Source organism: Cupressus sempervirens, chromosome 3 (assembly GCF_028749045.1).
Source record: "Cupressus sempervirens isolate cs-2001-9-10 chromosome 3, ASM2874904v1, whole genome shotgun sequence".
In the NCBI taxonomy this organism is placed as follows: domain Eukaryota; kingdom Viridiplantae; phylum Streptophyta; class Pinopsida; order Cupressales; family Cupressaceae; genus Cupressus; species Cupressus sempervirens.
Genome location: NC_143120.1, coordinates 931,642,357 through 931,668,454, shown reverse-complemented (window position 1 = coordinate 931,668,454; position 26,098 = coordinate 931,642,357). Strand labels below are relative to the sequence as shown.

Here is a 26,098-nt window from a genome sequence, read left to right as displayed (position 1 = left end):
AGTAAGTGTTTAAATTTTGGGGGCTCTACTCCTCAATTATAGGGCTACATTGACCTAGATTTGGTAGGGGATATTGATACTAGATAGAGTACTATAGGTTATGTATTTACTATTGGTGGGGCAGTAGTGAGCTATATTTCTCACTTACAGAAGGTTAATGCTTTATCCACTATAGAGGCATGGTATGTTACTACTATAGAGGAAGTCAAGGAGATGATATGGATTTAGTTCTTCATGGAAGAATTGGGACACCTAGAGAGGGATAATTATTTGTTTACAGATAGCCAAAGTGTCATTTATCTTACAAAGAATTCTACTCTACATTCAAAGACAAAATACATATAGTTTTTGTGAGGCCTCACCTCGACCCGTCATAGCATAGAAATTTTATTACATTTTGGTATTTGAGATGTTGATATTTTGATAGCTATTGAGGACTTAGATGGATTGTGGATTGTTTTATCTATTGATTTTGATAATCCAGTAGTGTTTTACATTTATGATATACATTAAGAACCTATTATTATGTATGAAATGATCAAGCACATATGGATGTAGTTTTATGACATGGTACTATTAGATTTTGATGCGATGCAAACTGTTAATTTGATTATTATGATTTATGGTTTGTAGATAAATGCTAATTTGATTATGATTCTTTATGAGATGAATGATTCTGATATATCGATAAATGTTAATTTGATAATGATAACTTATGACATGCAAATTTTGATATTTTAACATTTTGAATGGAATAATTGAAATGACTAGGAAAGGAAAATTTATTTGAATTTTGTTAATATGGATTTCATAAAATTTGAATTATGCATTTATGATATACATTTTATATGACCTCCTTAGACTACTAATGCTTGAGTTTGATGTGCAGGAAGTAGAACCATGGAATTTCTCGGGGAAACAAGTTCCAAACCTATGTGAACATAGTTTAACCAAGGTGAATCTTTGGAAGATTCAAAAGCCTCGTTATGAAAGTATTTTATTTTGTAATGTAAATTTGTTTATATGAGGAAATGGTAAATCATAATTTAGATACATTAAGGACATGTCATGATGAAGTGTAATGTATTTTAATGTGTCACTTGAAACTTGTATTTGTCTATGTGTTAATGATGACATGTCACCTAGAGTGTTGGTCACAAGGTCACTTAATCTTAGTCATTTTCTTTTCTTCCAATTAATGTTTAAGTACACCCACTTGGGAGAGAGTGTTAGGATGGGTCACCATCATGTTGATTTTAGAATTCAAACTAGTCAGGGATTTTAGGGGGCATAAATGGAATCCTAAAGTGTCATTTCATTGAAAATAAGCCACCCTAATGGTAGTATAACATGTTAGGGGCATAAATTCAACCATTTTATTGATTAGCTAACTTTGGGGATCCCTTAAACAATGCACTGTTAAACCAATTCGAAATTTTGAGTTTTCCCCATGAGTGTACCCTAACCATCCCACTTGGTCAACTTTCTTATTTTAAAAGGGAAACAATGTAAGAAAGAGGAGGCTTGATGTTCCTACTAAAACAAGGTTAGTAGAGAGTCTTTTTAGATGAGTAGTGACAAAGTAGTGGTTGTTCACCCACTCTCCAGGTTTAGAGACCATTAGGTTTTTGAGGGAGATTAAGGGAGCTCTACTACAACTATCATTACCCTAGCTTGGACCAAGGTTGGTGTTTTCAAACTATGCTTCATTTTCTTTCTTTCTTTCCTTGATTATGGAAAAGTAAATCTACAAGTATGGAGGATTGTAAATGGAGCATGCATTGTATTGTGAATCTTGTTTTGTTGATTTGGCATTGTGTTGTGAAAGTATGAATGTGCTATGCGTTCTTGAAGATTTTCTTTGGGTTTAGTTTTCTTCTTTATTTTCTTGTTTGAATGTGAGTGTTGAATGTGTTCATGGGTGTGAAGTCTTCACTCACCCTTGGGAGGGAAGAGAAGCCTTGGGTGAAGGGCTTAGTTGGGCTCAACATTGTAGTTGAGAAGATTTACCTCATGTTGAGGAGTTGTTTTCTTTCATGGAGTATGGGCTCCATTGAAGCCATATACCTTTATTGTTATAGGAGATACAAGGGATTTTTGTGCATGGAATAATAGATTTTATGATGGCCTTGAGAGGTATATGCATTCGCAATATGATGTTATATGTTGGTTATGGAATCTCCTCTTTGAAGAGCCTACCTTCACCCAATGTGAAATGGTTCCAATGGTAAATCATTGTGCAAGCCATGGGAGGGAGTTTTTTTGTGTTTGTGTTGTGTTCATGCAATGTAAAGTGATGTATTTATGTAACCTATTTGGGTCTTGTTTCCCCTACTCAATGGGTGGCTTCATAGAAGCCTAGGATGGGAGCTGAGCCTCCATGGTTCCTCATTTTGTGTGTGTATGCAGGTTTTGTGAAGATGGATCCCTTGAAGGAATTAGGGTTTCACCCTTGATAAAGTGGAAAGATTCAAGTGTGTAAAGAAAACATCAATGTTCATGTCATCTTAAGTGGGTTGTGATTTTGAAAGTCTCTATTGTTATTCCATTGTGATGTAAGGAGATTGTATCATTGTTATCATTTGAAATTTTGGAAGGAAGAATTAAGAAGTTGTATATATATGTTTTAATTGTAAGGAGAAAGGTCATTTGAAAATTGATGTGTTATGAAAATATTAGTAAGATTTGTAGAGGAGAATTTTATCATTGTTTATCATTTGAAAATTATGGAAGGAAAAGTTGAAAAGTTGTATACATAAAGTTTACTTGTAAGGAAATCTTCCTTGTGAAAGTTGATGTGTTATGAAAGAAAATTCGTAAGAGTTCCTTCTCCTCAGGTTATTTGTAGATCATAGGTACATATAGTTCATAAATTTTATGTGGAATAATAATTTTGGGTGTAATTGATCAATTTGAAACATAGTTGTATGCTTGCAAGTTTATGTGCACTAAATAAAGTGGAAGAAAATTGCTATGTTGATAGCTCATTTTATAAGCATGATTATCCGTTCCTTTGGATTCTAAGATCAAACAAAAATCCTAATAGATAAAATCATCACTCCATCAACACATTCACTAGAATTCCATTATGTAATGAAATGAATTTTTCTTGAGAAGAGAAAATGCATAATGCAATCTATGAGAAATCTTGTTGTAGGTATATGTTTCCTCTTTGGAAAATCTACGTGGAAGAAAAATTATTCCTTCCCCATAATACAAAGTAATAAACTAATATTTAGAATATTCTCTAACATCTAGTACACCAAATAATATTAAAATAATACACACTCTCTCTCTCTCTCTCTCTCTCTCTCTCTCTCTCTCTCTCTCTCTCTCTCTCTCTCTCTCTCTCTCTCTCTCTCTCTCTCTCTCTCTCTCTCAAAACAAACACCTATCCTATTTTTTGCAAAATGAGTCTCATATGAACTGGATGTGACTTTACATGTCACCATCACACCATTTGGAATAAAATAAAAATAGAATAATGACAATAAAATAATTAAATTAGGAGGCACCCTAGTGTACACACTAATAAAATAATGAGCCCTTAATCATTTAAAGAAAGTACTCCTATAGGATCCTGTGACCCTTGTGTCACTAAATAAAAAAAAGAAACAAAGAAAAAAAGGGGCCAAAGAAAAATATATAAAATGATCAAATTTAGAGGTACTAAAGAGTAGTTGTCATCACATAATAAGCTACTTATAAATCAAATTAGACTCAAAGGTTTATTCAACATAGTTTGTCCCCAGATTCTTTCTACAGGGATTTGGGGGAAGTGCCCCCAAGATGGGGTCAAGGAGCAGCACCCTAGGTGCACTCCTTATCAAAGTATAGGGTGGGGTTGAGAGGCAATGCCCCCATGGGGGTTTTGGGGGGTAGTTCCCTCGAAGCCAAAAATGAACTTATATTGTAAAAGGCATTGGCTCCTATTTTTCTATTGGATGACTTATTCTAGCCCTAATTTTCTAAGCAGAAAAAGCTTTAATAAAATGGCTTAGAGTTAGGGATTTCATAATGCATGTTGATATTGTAGCTTCTTGCAGTAATATTGAGATGTAAGGGATTGTGGATTGTAATCATTGGATAATAATAATATTGGACTCGTTGTTGGTGGATGTAGCCCAGGGATTGGGTGAACCATATTAAATCTTTGTGTCTTGTGTTCTCTTCTGTATGATCTATTATTTATGATATTGGTTATATTTGCATGTAACTATCATTTTTGTTTGTGGTTAATCTTAATACCTTAAATACTATTTCAACTATCATCTTTGATATGACAATAGTGGGAGTTTCAATAGTCTTTAGTTTTCAAATCAATATTTGATAGGCATGTAACGAAAACTCCACACATTTTCCATTTCTCATCTTGAGAGCTCTGTTAGAGGATATTTATTCAAAGAGAATACATTTACAATGGAAGAAACATAGTTGAAATTGATTTTACACTTTCTAGAGATATATTAAATTTTGAAACATACTACTAGAAAGAATCTCTTTTGAAACATATATTAAATTTTTGATTGATAATACAAAGAATTTTGGTCTAATCTAAGAAGTGAGACTTCAAGTGAAGTAAGCTAGGGTAGATAACTCAAAAATTCCCCAAAACTAAGAATTTCATCTTTTCTTCCACCCTAAAAAAATACTTCAAAGGATACAAATACAAAAAAGGCTTTATTTGGGTGATTCCAATTATTGGAAAAGTCATTTTTGATGGACTTGGTCATTATCTATTAATCTTGTCATTCAGATCTAGATCAAACAAATTACATAAAGTTGTATGCCTAGTTGACACCTATACACTGTAATAAAAATAGTGCTTGATGATTTCTTGATGTAGAGTAGAAAAATGACAATATTTTTCCTTTGGGTGGTGTTTCTTCCTACATTCTTAGAATTTCCATATGATTGAACAAGTGAAGTTTTTAGAGAACCCTTTGAAGATTTAAAGAACCATCCTCCTTCAAAAACTAATATAAAAAACACAATATAAATCCATTATAAGGTTTATATAACTTTTTTGTTACCTTTCATAAGCTATGTGATCTTTTTTCACCTTTGGTCAATTTTGGATGCATTTCTATCAATCAAGAATAAGTATAAATTATTTAATTCAACACAAGGAATTGATCATAAGGTTTTGCTCCATATAAACTATGGAGTATAGAACATGTTTTCTATAGATGCCTCATTTAAGAAAAGATGAGAAGGAAATAACCTTTGTCTATTTTCTTTAGCTACCCTAATTGTAGATGCCTTCTTGTATTTTTTTAGGTTTCTTATTGATATGTACAAAGTTACTTATCTATAATTGTAATCCAGTCCTATTTCAAGCTCTAGTTTTATTTAAGAAATATATATATATATATATATATATATATATATATATATATATATATATATATATATATATATATATATATATATATATATATATATATATATATATATATATATATATATATATATATATATATATATATATATATATATATATATATATATATATATATATATATATATATATATATATATATATATATATATATATGGCTTGTCGTAATAGAAAACATATGGCCATCACAGGATTAGTAGGCCTTGAATATTGATTTTCTCTACCCACATACTATTCCAAAGCCCATTGTAATCAATATTAAAGAATCTGCAATAATCAATCTTTTAGATCATTTGAGTCAAGTTTATGATAGGATCTTGGTGATGTTTAAGTTCTTTTGAATAGGCATTTCCCAATTTGGTATGTCTATAGTGGAAGTTTGGAGCCCTTGCAGAGGTTGGCATATATTAGAAATATAGTTGATTGCATATTATACACTACCAATTGTGAGTCTTCTTACAAATAAGATTATCATTCCTAAGATTAGCAACTTTTCAAGCTTTTGGTTTATTTCACTCTTTATATCCAATTTTTTCAACTGGTATCTTAGAGTTGTGCTAGAGTGCAATTGGGATTGATGAATGGTGGAGAAATGAGCAGTTCTGGCTATTGGGGGTGTATCAGCACACTTGTCTACTCTCTTTCAAGGTTTACTAGAAGTTCTTGCTAGAATTAACACAAACTTTATTGTTACCAATGGAAAGCTACTTTATTGTTGGGGTAATTTTCTACTAGGGAACCTAGTTTATTGCTAGGGTAATTTTCTACAATGTATCTTGAATGTAGATACAAATTGTCCAAAGAGGGATTGTTTGACCTCTTTAAAATATACTTTAGATGCCCAATCCCCAATTGAAGGAGATGAAAGCTTCATTATGAAATTCATAAAATTTGATTGATCCAGTTCAAATTGGTTTTATTTATTTTTTGAATTGATTTTTATTTCTTGTTTATGATCATTCCCTTTGAATGGTGCTGAAATATTTATAGAGTGAAGTAATCTTTTTGCATTGTATCAAATTCTTGGTATCTAGTTTTTCTAGATAATATAATATTGTGTGAACAATCAAAAATTTTGATTTTGTTTGGGCATGTTTTTTATATTGATTCCATAAATTGATTGTGCCTTTGTATGAAAATATTGATGTCAATTCAAAATTGGGGATTTAAATTGAAGCCTTTAGTAGTTATATCCAAGAGTTGTAAATATAGGGTTCATTTTATGATGAAATACAATCTATACCTTACTACATTAGTTTTCTATCATTAATGAATTTAAATCAAATCTAGTGATGGTATTGATTATGTGTATAATGGTTCTTGTTTCTCATTTGGGAATTCAGATAAATTCTTCTTTCCTTTTGTCATCCAAAAAACTAGTTTGAAGGTGATTAATTGTTATCAATTTTAGATATCAGTTGTAAATAACTGATTTAGATGCAAGTTTTAATCTATTTTAAAAAAGATTGTTTGTGGATCAACTTGACATAAGCTAAGATTTAGAATATACTAATGGAAATTTTATGATTAGTCTTATTTTCTTTAAACAGATTCATGGTATTAGGTAATAAATTTGTCCTAGTGACTTTATTAAATATCAATTTGGATATGTCTTATAAAGATCCAAGTTGAAACTGAGAATCAATTTTTTTTTTCAAAATGATATTATCTTAAAATGGAGAAGCATGTATATTTATTGAGGATTGATTAGGATTGAGAGTAGATTACAAGTTTATTATTGGCCTCATTTTACAGAATAAATGATTAAGTTCAATATTGCCTATTTTCAATCATTGTCATGATTGAAAATTTAGATATGGAAATGATAACCTCTACCCTTGCTCATCTATATTTTCCTAATGATCAAAGGATGATTTTTTTTTATAATCATAATTTTGAAGTAGTTTTAGGTATTCTAGCACCAAGTTCAATCTCAAAATAGAAGCATGATGGTGTTGTTGCATTACATACTCTAGTAAAGAGGGTTGCTGCACAATATCCAATAGATGTGGATCTTCTACCTCCAACACCTCAGGTCTACTTGGGGAGTAAATATTTAAACAGTAACACAATGTAAGATGTTAACTTTTAGTAGAGGGTAGGTGGTTCTATGCTTACAGGATTGCACTACTAGCATCATTAGATACATTATGTGTCATGCTTGATGGAGGCTATATGAAGAAAGAGGAAAAGGACATTAAAATTTCAAATAGAAGTTGGGGATTTTTTGCACTATTGATGAGATTTATTTACACAAGAACAATTGATGCTATGATAGATATAGAACACAATCTTTTCAGGGCTACTGATCAGTATCTCTTAGAAGGGCTTAGAAGGATACATAGATAACAACTGCTGACATGGTTGATTGTACAAGAACTAAAGTTGTGGTGCCTATTTTTCTTTGAGCTTTATGTATTCTTTTTATTGATTTACTTAGTCTATTCAAACATTAACTAATAATCTTTCAAACATAGATAAAGGTTGAGGCACTGCTATTGTACATAACAAGATAATGCCCTTATATATATGCTTATTTGAAAGAACATAAATTAGAAAAAAATGGCCTTAAATAGTTTTTTTGCAAATGGTTTTTTTCCTTTCTATAGTATTCATAGATAAGTCAGGATGTAAAAATGTCAAAATGTAGAATATTTAATAATTGGTTTTAACGATTCATTTTAGAAACTAGAACATGGTAGGTTACCATAAATATTCAAATCATTTGACTCTTGTTCTACATATTTTTGGCTAAAGCACTTAAATTAGAAACATGTGCACTTTATCAGTAATGTTTTTCTTGTGGCCATATATCTTTCTATGAAAATCCATTTATTTTGATTTATTATTGAGACCAATTTATAGGCACCAATTCACAGTGAGACTAATGGAAAATGACCAAGATGGGATCGAGTGGGCATGCTTACTTTTTCCATGCCTAACAAGGTTGACATGTGGGATCCCTATTATCAATATTAACCATAGTCTTGCATCAACACTCCAATTTTACCATTTGTTTTTACAGCATGACAAAAAGTTCTCTTCTATTTTAGTTAGCTTTATGTGACTTGAATTAATTTTTTAGTTTTCAGAGAAAACTGCATGCATGCAATTTTATCATTATTTTTTATTTTAGCTTTCTTTATTTTCTTGTCACATGTGAATAAAAATATATCTGCAGATGCTTCTTAGAGGAAATATGAATTCAATACATATGCATGATGTAGTCAATTATTAGTTTTTCCAATCAATCAATCTTGATAAGTTAGTTTTTCTAGATAAACCATACTTCATGCATTTTTTTAATGTATTAGAGTCTAGTTTGTTTAGATAGATATTTTTCATTGTCTTCTTCAGTTTGAATTAATTTTAATTAGAAAAGACTAGATCTAACTTTCTATATATGCATGCTACTATAAGAAGTCAATATAGATCATAAATAATACAAATATTATTCTCTACTATATGCATAGTATTAAATATTATCTATTCATGTTTTATTTATCTTTGAATAATTTTGAAATTCATTTAGTAGTGTGAGAGCTCTGCAATACTTTACATTCTTTCATTTTTTACCAAAGCCAGGTAGGTCATCTTTTTTGGGCTAGATCCCTACAAATGATATCAATTTATAATGTTGATCCTCATGGTGAGAAGATCCATAGAATGCTATTTTCTGGCAAGTAAAGAAAGCATGCTTGCATCAGATATAAACCCCTCAATTTGTGACAAAGTCAAGCCAATCCTTCAAAAAGGCCATGGTTTTTTATTAGAAAAATGAATCCCCTATAGGATAGAAAGTGTTGGTCCATGAAATTGTCCAAATTGAATTATCATAGGGTTTTCAATGACAATGAAGTGAAGCTTTCTTCCAGAGCAGCCACCTTAGAAGAGGTGAAGTCATTAAACTAGACAAAATAGAATTATTTAAAGTTGATTTCCCCCAATAATCCAAATTATATCCTTCTCAATGATCTAAACAAAAAAAACATACGTACTTAGAAATGGGGATTCAATTTTATAAAAGAAATTCTTCATCTCGTAAAACCTAAGAATCTCAGAGAAATTAGAAGAGAGAATTTAAAGTACAAAAATTTACTCACCTGGAATAGATATAGCAAAAAAATCAATCTCCATGGAAAACTTTAGAACCTGGTACTATCTTTTGAAGTCTAGTTAGACATTCATGTTGGAAATACAATAGGGAAAGTAAACTCTAAGAGGGGGGTGGGGAGGTGAATCAATACTTAAAACTTCAACCTTAAAATCATTCACCACACATCCATCTCACAATCTATGCATGTAAACTAAAATACCATATTAAGCACATATATCCATAACTTGAAAGTAAATAACATTCAACACATGTATGACACAAGATATTTGGTTACCCTGAAACCCTCCAAGGAGATGGTAAAACTGGGGTGGGGATGACACCCACAAATCTTAACTAATGCACTAATAAATTATATCCAATGAAGGTTACAATGTTTGATCATGAAACATGATCTACCCTATGAAAGGTTTGCCCTATTAAAGGCTTACAAGACTATTAGATCTTACCCTATTAAAGGATTTCAACACCTTATTAGAAGTGTGCATGGTAGAAGGACTTTAACTTACAATGAACTAAGCACCTTGTGAAAGGATTTACAACATCTTGTTAAGACTACTCTATTAAGAGATTTAACTAATTCACCTATTAGAATGTCTCAACAATGATCCTTTGGTCAGCACTTTGCCGCTAGATAACATATCACCTCTTTCCTAATGTGTACTTGATCCTCACTTATCAGATGTAAATATTATGTCTTTTAACCTTCTTTCCTATATTCTCCTCTAACTAATTCTTCAATGCATCTCAGTTAAAAATTCCTCAGTCACCTATGAATGCTCTCTTTTTGCATTCAAACTTCTCTCTTTTCTCCTTCCACAATCACAAATGTTTAGGGTTTTTCCTCCTTAAGAAGACTTAGGTGACTTAGGGCTAGGTGTGAATCAATGACTATGATTCACCCATATTGCCACTTAAGTCTTCCCTTTTTTTTGATTGGTTACATGAACTGCATAGTGATTTACAAAAAAGATTCATCCTTATCATCTAAGATTGCAAAACAATCCATAAGTCAACTCAAATATGGTTTATGTAGTAGTTTGTGCCATTACAAACAACTATGTTAAAATTGTATTACTCAGCACTTGAAGTCCCTAATGCTCAGCATCAACTACAACTTCAATGTTGTAACTCAACCTTTGAATGACTCAACATCCACTAATCACTTGACATCTAAATGACTTGATACTTACTATATGCTTGGCACTTGAGTGACTCAACACTTACTAGTTACTCGACACTTACTAAATATCTCTTCCTCAACATATACTATTTGGCAACTTATGCTCAACATGTATTAGTTGTTTGGCATGAACTAATTAAATGACTTAAGAATATTGTCACTCACATGTCAAAACCAATCTAAGATTAACAATCTCCACCTTTGACATGATAGGCACAATACTTGGTCATAAATGAATAACTTTAGCCTTTCAAGAGTAACTTACATAATATCTAACTAGTATTTGTCTTACATACAAAATTTTAAAACTTCAAAAGTTTGGAAAACTTATGACTCATCACTCATACCTCAAAATTAAATAACTCACCCTAAGTTGATTATTCCATTCTGAACTAAAAACCTAAATACTCCTTCTAAATAGATTTTACATATGCTAACTTGCTGACTCTGTCTCTGTTTCTCTCTTGATCATGCATTCTCCCCATTTATTTATTCTCCCCCTTTTGATACTTACATCATGGGCTATACAATTATAGTGTGTTTGTCCAAGAAATTTTTATGGACCTCAAGTATTATCTCTAGAGCTACATCCCAATTATCAAAAGCTACCTCCAATGATGATTTAGATGGATAACTTGATAGCAAGATGATCTAAGCCTTCAAGTGTAGAAAGATGGGGATTTTTTATATTAGTGTCTCTACAAATGCTAGCTCCTTTTGAAGTGTTTCCATGTGTGGGGTCAACATGGATTGGATGCTGATCAATGTAGCTCAAATATTTAGATCTTGAGCATCCAAAGTTGCCAACTGACCTTGGGAATTCATCAAATTCCTACAGTGCTTTTGACTTTGAGCAAGAGGATGAGGTAAATTTGTACATATTTTCTTCATGTCTCCCTCCAAATTTTTAATATGACACTTCACTTCTTGTGTGAACAGAGATCTATCACACAACTTGGTGTAAAGTGAGAAATTATTCTCTAAAACTTTCTTTACACATTCAATCTTGGTTGCTAACTCAACCTGACTAAGTGCAAGACAACTTTATCTTGTTTCATTGACTTTTCCTTGAAATTTTCTTTTAGACCATTCAATTATTTTTACATTAGAATCTAGGTCTATATCATTCATCTATTCTACAATATTTACCAATAAATCCATGATAGGCTTGTCTTCTTCAGGTACTAGCAGGTTGAATGCATCAAGAAATATATCCTTGATGTCTTGCAATTATTTCTTCTACCTAATTTCTATTTGGAGTAGTTCTTGATGCTTTTTCATTGCAAGTGTGTCCTATAGTATGCCCATTTGTTCAATAGTGATTGTTGCAAGATCAAACTTTGGCAAAACAATCACTTCATCCAAGTTTACATCACCAAATGATGTAGTCTCATCTATGTTGTATGTAATAGGACTATACCTTGATGAATATAGTGGTCTAGCTTCTACACTTGGCCTATGAAGTGCTTGCCTTGGAGGAGTACTAGTTGTTGGCAAAGCAACTGATGTTTGTATTGTTAATTTCTCCTCAGGCTTTATAGTCAAGTTTGACTCTTTAGTCCTCTTCTCTTCTTGCGTTTTAATTTCATTTTCACCTTAAATATGGGTTGTAGGTACATGAGTATCTATTAGACTTGTTGGAACTTTTCTTTTATCTTGTGCTTCTATAACAACTTCTGGTACTAACACAGTATGCACAAGTTTTCTAATGTTTGTCATGGATGTCTTCTTTCTTTGATACACTACAATGGGTAATATTGTTTTTATCATAATAAATTGAGGGGCCTTAGATATGTCTAGTGTTTCCATCTCTATAGATGTCTTCTTTGCCTCCTTAAGTTCATCTATACTCACCAATATTGGATGACTACATAGTTGTGCCTTGGTGGTGTTGTCTGACAATATTTTCTGCATGTCCTCCTTTGTTAGGGGATTGATATCCTTAGTCATATTGTTAGAAACATCCTTGATATTTATAGTTTTAGTGTTTACATTTGTCACATGTTGTGGATTTGCACTCGACATCTATATATCTAGTATACTCCTTAGTATCTGTTGCCCATCTTTAGTTGATGCCTGTGTATTTTCATTTGTCTTAGTTATTTCTACATGTGTATCTTTTCCAATTTCAACTGTAGTAACCTTAGTTACTTCTTGTTCATCTTTTTCATCTCCTACCTCAATAGGTGTCTGCTCAATTTCCTTAGGTGTTGTTAGCCCATAAATTATCTTCCATATTTGGGTACTTTTTTAAACAACATCTTAAATTTTATTCTATAAAATTTTAAAAGCTCAGTACTTTAGATAAAATTTTCTTGCATACTTCTTAATAGCCTTTTTCTTCTTAGATTTATCTAAATTGAGGATCACTCTTGGAAGTTTAGTTTCTCTTATATTTCTCTCTATTGTGAGGTTGTATTTCCATCTTTGCTCAACTCTATCATATAAGTTCTTTGGTAGAGAGTTGGCAACCTTAATTGGAGTCATCTTAAATGTTCCTATCATGGGATATATTGACTCTTACCTTATCCATATCTAAATTTCCAAGCTTATCAAATTCAATATGTGAAAATCCACTCAAATCTACATTATTTCTTATATTTTCACATAGATTATCCAAATCAGAAGGAGTGTGACTTACTAGTTTGAATTGGCTATTAGATTTTTTCCTCTCCTCATTTGATTTAGTTGGAGCAATGTATCTTCCCCTTTGCCTCTTCTCAGACTCATCATCTTGTGTAGCTTTCTTGACCTTCATTTCTTTTGGCTTTGCCTTTTCTCAAGCTTGCTTAGTAGTACCTCTTTGTTGGTTCTAGTAGGTGAAACTACAGGCTTAGGTTTTACAACCTTCTTTGTTTACTTGTTGCTAAAGCTTTATCTTTCCTTTTCTTCTTTTCTGTGGCTATAGGTGCTTCATTGGCTTCTTCTCCCTTGACATCTTCTTCATGCTTGATTTCATCTTCAACTTGATGTTCTCCTTGAGCTTTAGTTAGGGCTAGTGGTGCTTGAGTAGGGATATCTTCTTCTTCATCATCTTCATTATCTTCCTCTTCTTCATCTTCCTCAGCCCCTTCACCAAATATTTCTTTAAGCTTCTTAACAATTTTTATCTTCTTTCTTATCACTAATGTTGTCATCAAGTCCATAGTTATCTTTGATTTTGCAACATCATAATTACTAAAGGTAGTAGCCTTATTATCTACTTCTTTTGCAAGCAAAGCTATAATTGTTATAGATGCCTCATCCACATTAATCTCATATCCTAAAGGTCTTAACCATATTAACCTTGGAATTGAAGCCTATATATGTGAAATTAGTATCAACTAGAATGCAAACATCATTAAAATGTATCTCAACTAGCAACACTAGAATATTGTTTTTGTTTCATAGATTTCTTAAAATCCTCAAAGTAACTAGTCATAATAGACTCAAAATTCGCTCCCATTTTCTCTATGAATTCACTTATTTGCATTGCAATAGATCTATTTGTCTTCTATCCAGCTTTATCAAAAGAAGGAAATGTGTTCTGTACATAGAAAAATATACATACAAGTATTTATCCAAACTTGCATTATGCACTCTTGGTTTTCCTTATGGCTTCCAAGTTTTTTGATAATTGTTGCAACTGTAGCTTGGCGAGGTTATAAGAATAATCATTTTTCACTATCTTGTATCCTACATCAACAAAAATACAAGGTACACTATTCTACTTGCTCGTTTGAAAGAATTTGTGTGAAATAATTTTTACTACAAAAGAAATTAGGGGATCTATGATGGTATCAATTGTCATTCCTCTTTTGTTCCACACTGCTCTTGTGGTTTTCTCAATGACCTCTTTTGCATCACTTCTCATAGTTTTGGATTTGTCTAGTGTTAGATACCTTATTATCCTCTGCATAATTTCCTTAGTAATCTTGATAGGTCCATTCTCTAACCATATTGAATTATCCTAAATTTGGCTCAAAACAATCTTTATCCATTTTGTTTTAAAGATGTTTGGAAAATCTAGGGCATGGGTTAACCCTTTTGTCTCTACAATCTTGTATTCCTCCTTTAGTACACTATTCTCACACAATTTTTTACATATGTATTTTATTTCCATGTCACCTATGCTACCCACCTTGCATGTGTAACATCTCACATCTTAAATCATTAAGACTTGTGGTGGTATCATGGATAACACACCAGACATATCTTGTTTTTTAGTGATGTCAGGTATATCCTTGAAATTCAATTGTTTGATCTCATTTTTGGTTAATTAAACATTTAAAACTTCCTTTCCCTCTTTGACCTTATTAAAATAAGAACTATATGTCATATTTAATGTCTAGGGTTTGCACAAATTCAAATAGTGTAGCTTGACACATGATAAATACCTTCACAAAGCTAATGAATGGTGTCAAACAATGGCTGAATCCACTCTACAAACACTTAGAATTATCTCTTCAATTTGTCTTCATCTCTTCATCCTCTCTCCAATTTTTAAATATATCAAAGGAGTCAAAAAATCAATCATATAGACCTTAAAACTTTGCAATTAATGCTCAATGTTTACACAACTATAAGCTTGAATCAAATAGAAATTTCAACTCACTTAGCTTCCATGTAGTTTTCTCTAAGCTTAACAACCACTACAAGCCTAGTCAATTCTATCATTTGTGATAGCTTGACATTAACTAGATTTCACTCGGTAACCATAGTGAAACATTTCATGCTTGGCAGTAACATGAAAACTAACAAAGTTTAGAGATTTCTTCCAGATTCTAAACAACACTTTACATCTTTTTTCATGCAAATATAATATTTTCATAACTAAATCCTTGGAACTGATATATATTATATCTTTTCAATATTAGTCCCACACATACTTCTTGATTTCTTAATTAGAGATGGTGCAATCACTTAACCCATTGGGTGAAGTGATGCTATCTAAACTTGATGTGCTACAATCTTCCTTTCTCTTCCATGTCTTGTTCATTTCATCTCTGACATTCTCAACAAATTCCTTTCCTCTTCCTTTTTTTAATTCACTATTAGGTGCCTTTGACCTTGTTGGACAATTCCTACTTATGTGACCAATCTTCAAACAACTAAAAGATGTAGTTTGACTCAATGATCTTTTGTAGTCACTTCTGAAATGTGTTTTTATGAAATTTTTATTAAAATGTCCATATTCTTGAAAATAGTGACAACTATACCTACTATTATAATCTCAATTATAAGAGTTTCCATTATGGTTTACCTTTTTCTTCTTGTTTGATGATCATTTGGGCTTGGATCTGCATTCATATGCTCTATGTTCATACTTCTGATAGTCATAGTAGTAACATTAAAATATTTGTGTGTTTATGGTCTTGGTTTCATATTCATGTACCTGATGTCCTTTCTTGTTTCATTTGTGGTAGTGACCATGAAATTTTGTTTAGGATTCTGATTGACAATCTTTCTCCTACAAACATTGGCAATATGACCTATCTCACCACAATTATGACAAGTAGGTTTGGAGTCCTTACCATTGGCATTCCTTTCTTCACCAATTTTAGATGATTCTCCTTCTTTAGTACTAGTGTAACCTAATCCAATAGTTTCATTGTTGGATATAGGAGATCTCATTAGTTACTCAAAATATTTGATGGCTTTACTAGGTTTGTTGAAACTTTCAATAATTTCTTTTTCTCTTTTTAGACCATTTCTTAGTTGTTCATTCTGCAACTTCAGTGTTGTGATCTCAATAAATTTTCCATTCAATTCATTATTTGCAATCATCATTTGATTCAATATTTCCAATTGCATGTGAGAAATTCTATTCACCTCTAATGTTTTTTCCTCTAGTCTATTGGTTAGTATCCTTTTGTCATCTTCAATCATGACTTTATCTTCTTCAACTTTATTTTTCTACTTGGTAACTTCATACAACAATACTAATTAGACTTCTTGTTCTATCTTGAGATTTCTGACCTCTTTAGTTAGGGCTCCATTCTTTTCCATCATATTTGAAACTCTTGTATCAAATTCACTTGTGTCTCTATTTTCAAATTATCCAATAGTGTCAATCTCTTGGTAATGTGTGTCATTCTCTTCAATAGCTATCTCTTTTATTCTCTTTAATGATCACTTCAACTTATCTCTTGCTTCACTCAACTGATGTAGGGCAAACTATATTTCAATTTTTTGGTTCTCAATAGTATACATGAGGTCATTCATTCAATATGTATACATAAGGTGATCTATTGTCTTCTAACTAGATGGGGTGATTAAATTCTCTCATAATCAAGAGTTTAATAACCATAGACTGCTACTAGTACAAAGGATTTAAATGGGAGATGAATAATGATGCATTTAATCTAGATGACATACATGTTAATCTAAGAAAAAGATAAACAAGTAAGCTAGAATGTATGCAATTAGTCAAGAAATTAACCTTACAAATATGATGTAAGTATGAATATGAATGGTCTAGTGATTTTGACAACATTTCATTACTTCTCCATTTTTTCCTTCCTAGGAGGGCCTTGCATTTATAGAATTTAACAAGATCTTGGGGTGGAGTTTGAATCAACCATGGTGAGGTTGGAGTTTGATTATTTAATTCCTAGTGGAGACCCCACTAGAATAAAAAATCCAAAGTGGAGATCCCACCAAGAATAAACAATCCAAAGTGGAGATCCCACTTTGAATAAACAATTTGAAGTGGAGATCCCACTAAGAATAAACAATCTGAAGTGGAGATCACACTTATAATTAAATAAGCTTATCCTTGGACACCTTAAAGAATATAATATTCATTAAGGGAAGGGGGGTCCCTTCTCAATATAAAATTGATTTCAAGGATAATGACTCATTTATGTTTATTCTGAAATTAATCTTCATGTGTCACAATTGAATGGGTTCAAATTAATTGATTTGTTTGATTTGTTTTGAACTTCTATTCCTTAGAATGTAATTTTGCATTTAAATATGTGACCAATTTTGCATCAATACATTTTCCCCTCTTTGAATGTATTTGCAAGCAACACATTGATTCAAAGATAATGTGAGTCTCAAGCATAGGGTGAGAACTAAGATTGATTCTAGATTTGAAAATTTGAAGATTTGAAGATCAATTAATAAGATTTTTAGGGTTATCTCTAGAATGCAGCTTAACCATCTAGAATCTAGATAGAACAAGGATTCCTTGATTTTTATGATTGTCCCCAAAAAGAGGCTCAATCCTCAAGAATTAGGGTTAGATTTCCCTAATATCCACTTGATTCAAATATTGATAATGATTTGTATAATTTTCCCTAGAACAAGTCTCAATTCTTAGGAATTAGGGTTAGATTGCCCCGACACCTATTTAATTCAAATTTTGACAATGATTTGCAGAATTATCACTAGAATGAAGTTCAATCCTTAGGAATTAGGGTTAGGTTGCTGCAATACCTATTTAATTCAAATATTTGAATGAGATTTACAGAATTATCTCTATAATAGAGCTTAATTCTCTAGAATCCAGATAGAACACCTGAATGCTAGTTCAAAATAGATTGTAATATCGTGCCATAAGTTGTAGAATTATTCTCAAAATGAGGCTTAATCCTTAGGAGTCTAAGTAGAACACTCAGATACCTATCCATAAAACTTATGACAAGGATTGTTATAGGATCGATTGAGTAAATAGCATATGATGCTAGATAGGGGAAACAAGAATACCTCGAGTATTGAGATGCCCCTAACAATTAGGGCATTATGTTCAAATTTGAAATCATGTTTGAGATATTCAATAAGTATTCAATGATGTAATCATGTGCAATGATGTAATCATCCTATTCCTTTTAGGAGCATAGTCGAAAGATAACACCTTAGAAATAAGTTGATTCAGATTGTTTTGAAGGTCTTAATTGACCACTGTTGACCAAAATTGACTTTTTCTAAAAATTTGGAAAAAGCTTGAACAATGTTGTTTTGGTGAGATTTCGAGATTCGTATAGTATCTATAAAATAGACTACACAAGAATTCAATCACTTTGGTCCCACAATTTTGAAGTGTAATTTTGAGCAATTTACTTGTGTTAGATTTTGGATTTGGTCCTAGAAATGGAGTTAGAGATGTCAAATTAGCTAATGGGGTGATTTTTACATCAATCAAAGCACTTTGAAAAATTAAGTCAAAACCTATATAAGGGCCCAAAAGGGTCATTTTCAAATTATTTGTGCATTTATCTTTCGTGGGAAAATATCTCTCAAGAAGGAAACAAGTTGGTTCCCATAAATTTGCTTCAATTCAAGCATTCTAGGCATCATAGTCAGCCGACAGACTATGGACCTCTAGCGAGTAATCAATTAACTACTTTTTGATTAAAAATTTATGGCATTTTAGTTGAAATTTTGCTTGTTTTAAACATTCAATATGGCTACTGTAGCTTCTCATAGAAGATCCTATTTTCTTGCATGTGCTTGTGAGGAAATGCCATTAGGGCACTTTCTCACCTATAGTGTTGGGTTCTCTAGTGTAGAAGATACCCATCTCTCATGTAAGAAGCCCTGCTATGGCTTCCTATTGTGCTTGGATGCATTTCTTCATGCAAATATTATCTAATGTAATTTGTTTAGCCAGTTTGTCTTTATCTCACAACATTTGGGACAACTGCTCTTGCATGACTTGGAGTTATTTCTGTAATTTTGAAGTTTTGGATTCTTCTTCCTAAGTGATAATTGTTTTGACATTGAAATGTTGAGGTACTTTTTGTTAGGATTAGACCAAAGATAGAAATAAAAATTACATGTAAATATAACCAATATTTGAAAATAATAAATTGCATAGAAAAAAACACAAGACACCAAGATTTAACATGGTTCATCCAATCCCTGGGCTACGTCCACCAAATAGAAAGTTTGATATTATTACGATTCAATAATTACAACCTGATTACAATACGTAATCCCTTACAACTCAATACCATCGCAAGAACCAAATTTTGCATCACTACTATGAAAGAATCCCCAACCCTAAGTTCTTTTATACAAGTACTTTTTATTGCTTTAGGGTTACAAATAATAATTGCATGTTAGCCCAAAATCTCAATAAAATAGGGCCCATTTTTTTTCAAGGGCTCTACCCCCGAACCTACAAACAATTGTGGCCTAACAACCCTAGCTATATTGGTGGCTACCACCCCCAAACCCTTGTTCGGGGCCCAGCCTAGCCCCAAACCCTAGGAAGGAATTATGGAGTACATATAATACATCCCTAATCAATCACCACAATCTAATAATCTCCCTCCATCTTGAGAAAGTTTTAGAAAGTATTTCTCTTTCTCTTCTTGGAGAAAGATTCCCATCATCCTTGTAGAATTACGAAGGATGTATAGTACTTCCTTGATTAGTCACCACAATCTAACAATCTCCCACTTGGATATTGATTAGACTCCACATTAAAAAACAATCTCCCACATGGAGACTAATCCTGTAGCTATGCCACTAATTCATGAGACTCCCACTTGATCAAACCACCCTAGACTCTATTATTCTTTTATTCATGTTTAGTCTAGAAGATCAACTAAAGCTAAAGGGGAATTTAGCTTCTTCCTTGTCACAACCTTTGTAAACATATCCACTAGATTTTCATATGTATGTATCTTGTCCAGCTTTAATTTTCCATCCTCCAAAACTAACCAAATGAAATAATACTACAACTATATGTGTTTTGTCTTTGAATGCAGAGCTAAATTCTTCCCAAGATGAATGACACTCTGACTATCTATAATAAAATAATCATCCTACTAAAGGTGTCCCAATTCTTCCAAGAAGAACTAAAGCCATATCATCTCCTTGACTACCTCTATAGTAGCTACATACTCTACCTCTGTAGTGGATACAAAATTATCCTTCTGTAACCTAGAAACCCAACTCACGGCTGCCCCACCAACAGTAAAGATGTAACCTATAGTAATCCACCTAGTATCAATATCCCCTACCAAATCTAAGTCAACATAGCCTTGTAAAGCTATAGTAGAGCCCCCAAAGTGTAAACACTTATTGGATATTGCTCTCAAATATCTGAGAATCCATTTGACTACATTCCAATGCTCAATTCCTAGATGACTCATATATCTACTAACGACTCCCACTACATGTGCAATATCTGGCCTGGTACATACCATAACATACATCAAGCTTCCTATAGTTGAAGCATAGGGTACCTTGGACATCTTATCCTCCTCTTCTTGTGTCTTGGGACACATCTCCTTAGTCAACTTCAAATGACTAGGTAAAGGTGTATTGATAGCTTTAGCATTCTCCATAGAGAAACATTGCAACACCTTCTCAATATAATCAGCCTTAGATAGCATCAATTTTATGTTCTTCCTATCTCTACAAATATTCATACCAAGAATTTTTTTTGCTTCCCCCAAATCCTTCATAGCAAATGCATGCACTAACTAACATTTTAGCCCCTCAATATGATCCATGTTAGACCCCACTACAAGCATATCATGAACATATATGCATAAAATAATGTAGTTGTTATCATCCAACCTCTTAAAATAAACACAATGATCTAAATGCCACCTATTAAATCCATGCTTATGCATAAAATTGTCAAATTTTAGATACCGTTGCTGAGGTGCTTTCTTCAAGCCATATAAACTTTTCTACAATTTGCACACTAAGTTCTCCTTACCTTTGATCTCAAATCTGTGTGGCTAAGCCATATATATCTCTTCATCCAAATTGACATAAGAAAAGTTGTTTTAACATCAAGCTGCTATAACTAGAAAGCTTGAGTGGCCACAATACTTAAAATAGTATAGATAGAAGTCATCTTAACAATAGGAGAAAATACCTCACCAAAACCAATGCCCTTTTTCTATCCAAATCCTTTTACAACTAACTTGGCTTTAAATATTTTCTTACCTCCATCCTCATCTTTTAACCTGTAAACCCACTTATTCTATAAAGCTCTTTTACCTACAAGCAACTTGCATAAATTTGATATCTTATTCTTGAGCAAAGAGTCCATTTCATCTTTCATTGTAGACTCCCACTGAATCTTAGTATCCACCTACATAGCTTCATCATAAAATTCAAGTTCACTAGCATCAGTAAGTAAAATTGAATACAACGAGGGAGAAAATCTTTCTGGAGGTCTAATTTGCCTTGTTGATTGGTTAATTTGTTGTTGTGGTCGTTGCACATCATGAGGAATGGCTAGAACATTAGCTTTTGGAGTATCATCTAGCACTACATAATCATCTTCTTTCTTCTCATGTTGCTGCAACAGATCTTTGTACAACACTTTCTCATTGAATATGACATCCTTGCTTCTTAAAATTTTATGATTTTCAAAATTCCAAAGCCTATAACCAAATTTATTAATTTCATATCCAACAAATACACATTTATTTGACTTAGCTTCTAGCTTGGTTCTATTTTTAAAATCTATGTGAGAAAATGCTTCATAGCTTAAGGTTTTGAGAAAAGAATAACTCACCTTCTTACCAATCCATGCTTCATCTAGAATAGCACAACCCAAAGGAGTAGAGGGACCTCTATTAATCAAATATATAATAGTATTGATAATCTCTACCCACATGTGTAAGGGCAACCCAACATGCAACCTCATGCTCCATTATAGTCCTATTCATGTGTTCAGCCACTCCATTTCCCTGTGGAGTCATTGGAATAGTTTTATTTTTATGAATATCTTTAGTGGAGCAATAATCTTGAAATTAATGACTACAATACTCACCACCTTTATCAAATCTGAGACATTTTAATTTTTTACCAATCTCATTTTACACCAAGCATTTCCATTTCTTAAAAATTTGAAATACATTTGATTTCTATCGAAGAAAATAAACCCATACTTTTCTAGTTGCATTATCAATGAATGTAACATAATAATAAGAGCCACCAAGGGAAGATACCTAAGCTAGTCCCCATAAATTTGTATGCACAAGGTCTAATTTTTCCTTTTTATTTTCCTTCACAGTCTTCACAAAACTCACTCTCTTTTACTTTCCATACACACAACCTTCATAGAAATCCATATTAACACATTTTAGACCTAGTAGAAATTTCTTTGAATGAATTACTTTCATACCTCTCTCACTCATGTGCCTAATTCAATTGTGCCACAAAATTGTATCAAATTTTATAGCAGCTATTTGTTCTCCCTACTCAACTGCAACAATTGTTCCTGAACATTCATTTTTCTCTGAAACAATTAAAGTAGAAGGAACAATATGACCTATACAAAGATATAAGGTGCCTACTTTCACACATTTTTCTACTACAAGAGAACCTTTTGAAACCTTCCAATTTTTATCATTAAAACTAACTATACAACCCTCATCATCGAGTTGCCCTACTAAAATTAAATTCCTACTCAACCTTGGAACATATCTTACCTCATGTAGTAGCCAATGATTCCCATTCTACAACTTAATCTTAACTTTTCCCTTTCCAACAATCTAACAAGGTTCATTATCCCCCAAAGAAACAAGTCCAAAGTCCCCTTGGTCATAATCAATGAAATAAGCTCTATGAGGTTTAGCATGAAATGAAGCACCATAATCTAAAACCCACGAAACATCAACGCTTTCTAAAGATGAAAGCAAAGCATCCTCTTCGGATTTATTACTTACCAATTTTGCCTCCTTGTCTCCATCTAGTTTATCTCCTTCATTTTACTTTTTATTCCACCAATCTTTCCTTTTATGCCCTAGTTTCCCATAGTCCCAATAGTCATTCGGTCCTCTCGATTAAGACCTCCTCCCCTTTGACTTTGCTCTTGATTTCTCACAATTTCTTAAATTACTTCCTCTCTCAATCATTCTGCCTCTACTTTGTGCATTCAAAGCACTTCCTAATGTAGATCAACCTAAGGCTTTCCTATGAGTTTCCTCACTCAAAACAACACCGATCACATCATCATATTTTAGGGTACTAGATCTAGGAACAAAATTACTCATAGCCATTACCAAACCATTCCAGCTTTCATGTAAAGAACACAAAATCAAGAGAGCCCTAATTTATTCATCAAATTGGTACCTGTAGAAGATAACAAACTAGTAATAGTATTAAACTCATTTAAATGATCTGCAATAGATCCACCATTTTACATTTTCATATTAAATAAACGCTTCATGAGAAATACCTTGTTTGAAGCAGAAGGCTTTTCTTACAGTTTCACTAGGGTTTGCATCAACTGTTTTCTCATCTTTGCTTTTTTAATATTAAATACCACTAATGGTCCTAGGCATAATCAAATTCTTTCAAGTGCCTTTCTATCTAAAAGACCCCATTTTTCATTTGACATAGATCCCTGATTCTTGGTTTTTCCTTCCAACGACTTCCCTAAATCCTTCTGATAAAGATTGTCTTCCATTTGCATCTTCCATAACTAAAAGTTCTGCCCATTAAACCTATCAACCCTTAGCTTATCATCATCTGTCATCGCTCCCACTCAACCATGAGACTTTCCTATAGATGATAGCTATAAAAAAAAAACCTCACTCTAATACCACTTGTTAGGATTAAACCATAAAAAAAAATAACAATTACATGCAAATACAACCAATATCTGAAAATAATAGATTATTTAGAAAAGAACACAAGAAAAGAAGATTTAACATGGTTCACCCAATCTCTAGGCTATGTCCACCCAATAGCAAGTCTGATATTATTACGATCCAGTAATTACAACTTGATTACAATTTGTAATCCCTTATAGCTCAATACCACCACAAGAACCAATTTTTACATCACTACTATGGAACAATCCCTAACCCTAAGCTATTTTATACAAGTATTTTTTACCACTTTAGGGTTACAATTAATAATTATATTTCATTCCAAAATCTTGATAAAATAGTCCCCAATTTTTTTTTCAAGAGCTCTACCCTCGTTTAGGGCCTAACTCGACCCCAAACTCTGACAAAGAATTATGGAGTATGTACAATACTTCCATAATTAATCACCACAATCTAACAATCTCCCTCCATCTTGAGCGAGTTTTAGAAAGTATTTCTCTTTCTCTTCTTGAAGAAATATTCCTATCATTCTTTGGAAGGACTTGTTTGTATAAAATTTTGCTATTGCCTCTATGGGTACCTCTATAGTATCCCCATGATTTTTTGTATATGTGTAAGGACCTTTCATCCTTTCATTTCTTCAAGATTCGTCTTCATTTGTTCTTGCACTATTTTTACAAGTTTCTTGATCTTGATCTATCATTCTAGGAATAGGAATGTTTTCAATATGTTTAGGTTGTATCAAATTTTCAAACAAGAGCTTAGTTGTTCTATCTATAGGTGTCTCATTAATGTCTAGATCTTCTTGGAATAATGGATTATTAATCTATCACAAGTTTATGTCAAATATTCTTTGAGTACTAGGAAAACTGTCGGGCAAACTAGATAGTGAGGATTTTTCCATAAATTTAGAGTGAGGGTGGTTTCTACCATGAGTTCTACCTCTACCTCTACTTAATCTTGGTCTATAAATACGAAACACATTTCCACTCCTAGTTTAAATAGTCTAATGCAAGAGCATCTTAGGTGTAAGAACAATCTTGCATCACCCAAAAAAAGTTTTATTTTTAGTCTTTTTATTTTAATAAGGACTAAAAGAGAAGGAGGTTACTATATATGGGAGCTTAGTATTCTTAGTAAAATTTTTAAACAATCTTGGAATATTCTTATTTTTTGCATGAAGGTTCATTTCAAAATTATAAGCCTACCATAAAAATGTCATTGCTCTAGCTTAAGTATTAGAGAAGTTATTACGGATTTTCGAGGGAAAATTTTGTAGATAATTCTTTACACTCACCATTTGAGGCCTTAGAGTGCCTAAATGAGGTCCAAAAACTTGACAAAAGGGTGCTTACATCATTCCAAGCTTTTAGATCAGGAGCTCGCATTCTTGAAAAGTGGTTATAATAGCCAATATGAGCAATGGTTTAGGAGTTATGGCCTTCCAAAGTTGGGCTAGTCAAAATTTCAAAAATAAATGTCAAATATGTATTTGAATGATCTATATGTTTTTTTAGGGTCTATCGGCCTTATGTTTTAGGTTTGAGCATCTAGAACCTTTTCGAGTGGCATAAATTGCCTATTTAAGAAATGCCCAAACATTGTCTTGGACAACTCTAAGTGGTAGTTCATAGCTTAGTCTTACAGATTACTGTAATGAAGGCACCCATTTGAGTTAGCATATTGTAATTGAGAATTCTATAATTTTGCATTTGCAACGATAATAAGAAGTCCATATTTTGTTCTTGCATTTTCTATTGTTTCTTTGTCTCACTTATGTGTTTATGGTATTAAGGGGAGCACCCTTCATAAAGTGGTATCAGAGATAGAGTTCTTGAGTGTGTGGATAGATCGCTGATTGTGAGGCAGTTTGAACCAAGACT

The 26,098-nt window shown here is 32.3% G+C and overlaps 1 pseudogene; it reads left to right on the top strand.

Annotated features, from left to right (window-relative positions):
• The first annotated feature begins 7,217 nt into the window (after window positions 1-7,217).
• Window positions 7,218-7,750, top strand: LOC149569809 (ARM REPEAT PROTEIN INTERACTING WITH ABF2 pseudogene; annotated as a pseudogene).
• Window positions 7,751-26,098: the final 18,348 nt, after the last annotated feature.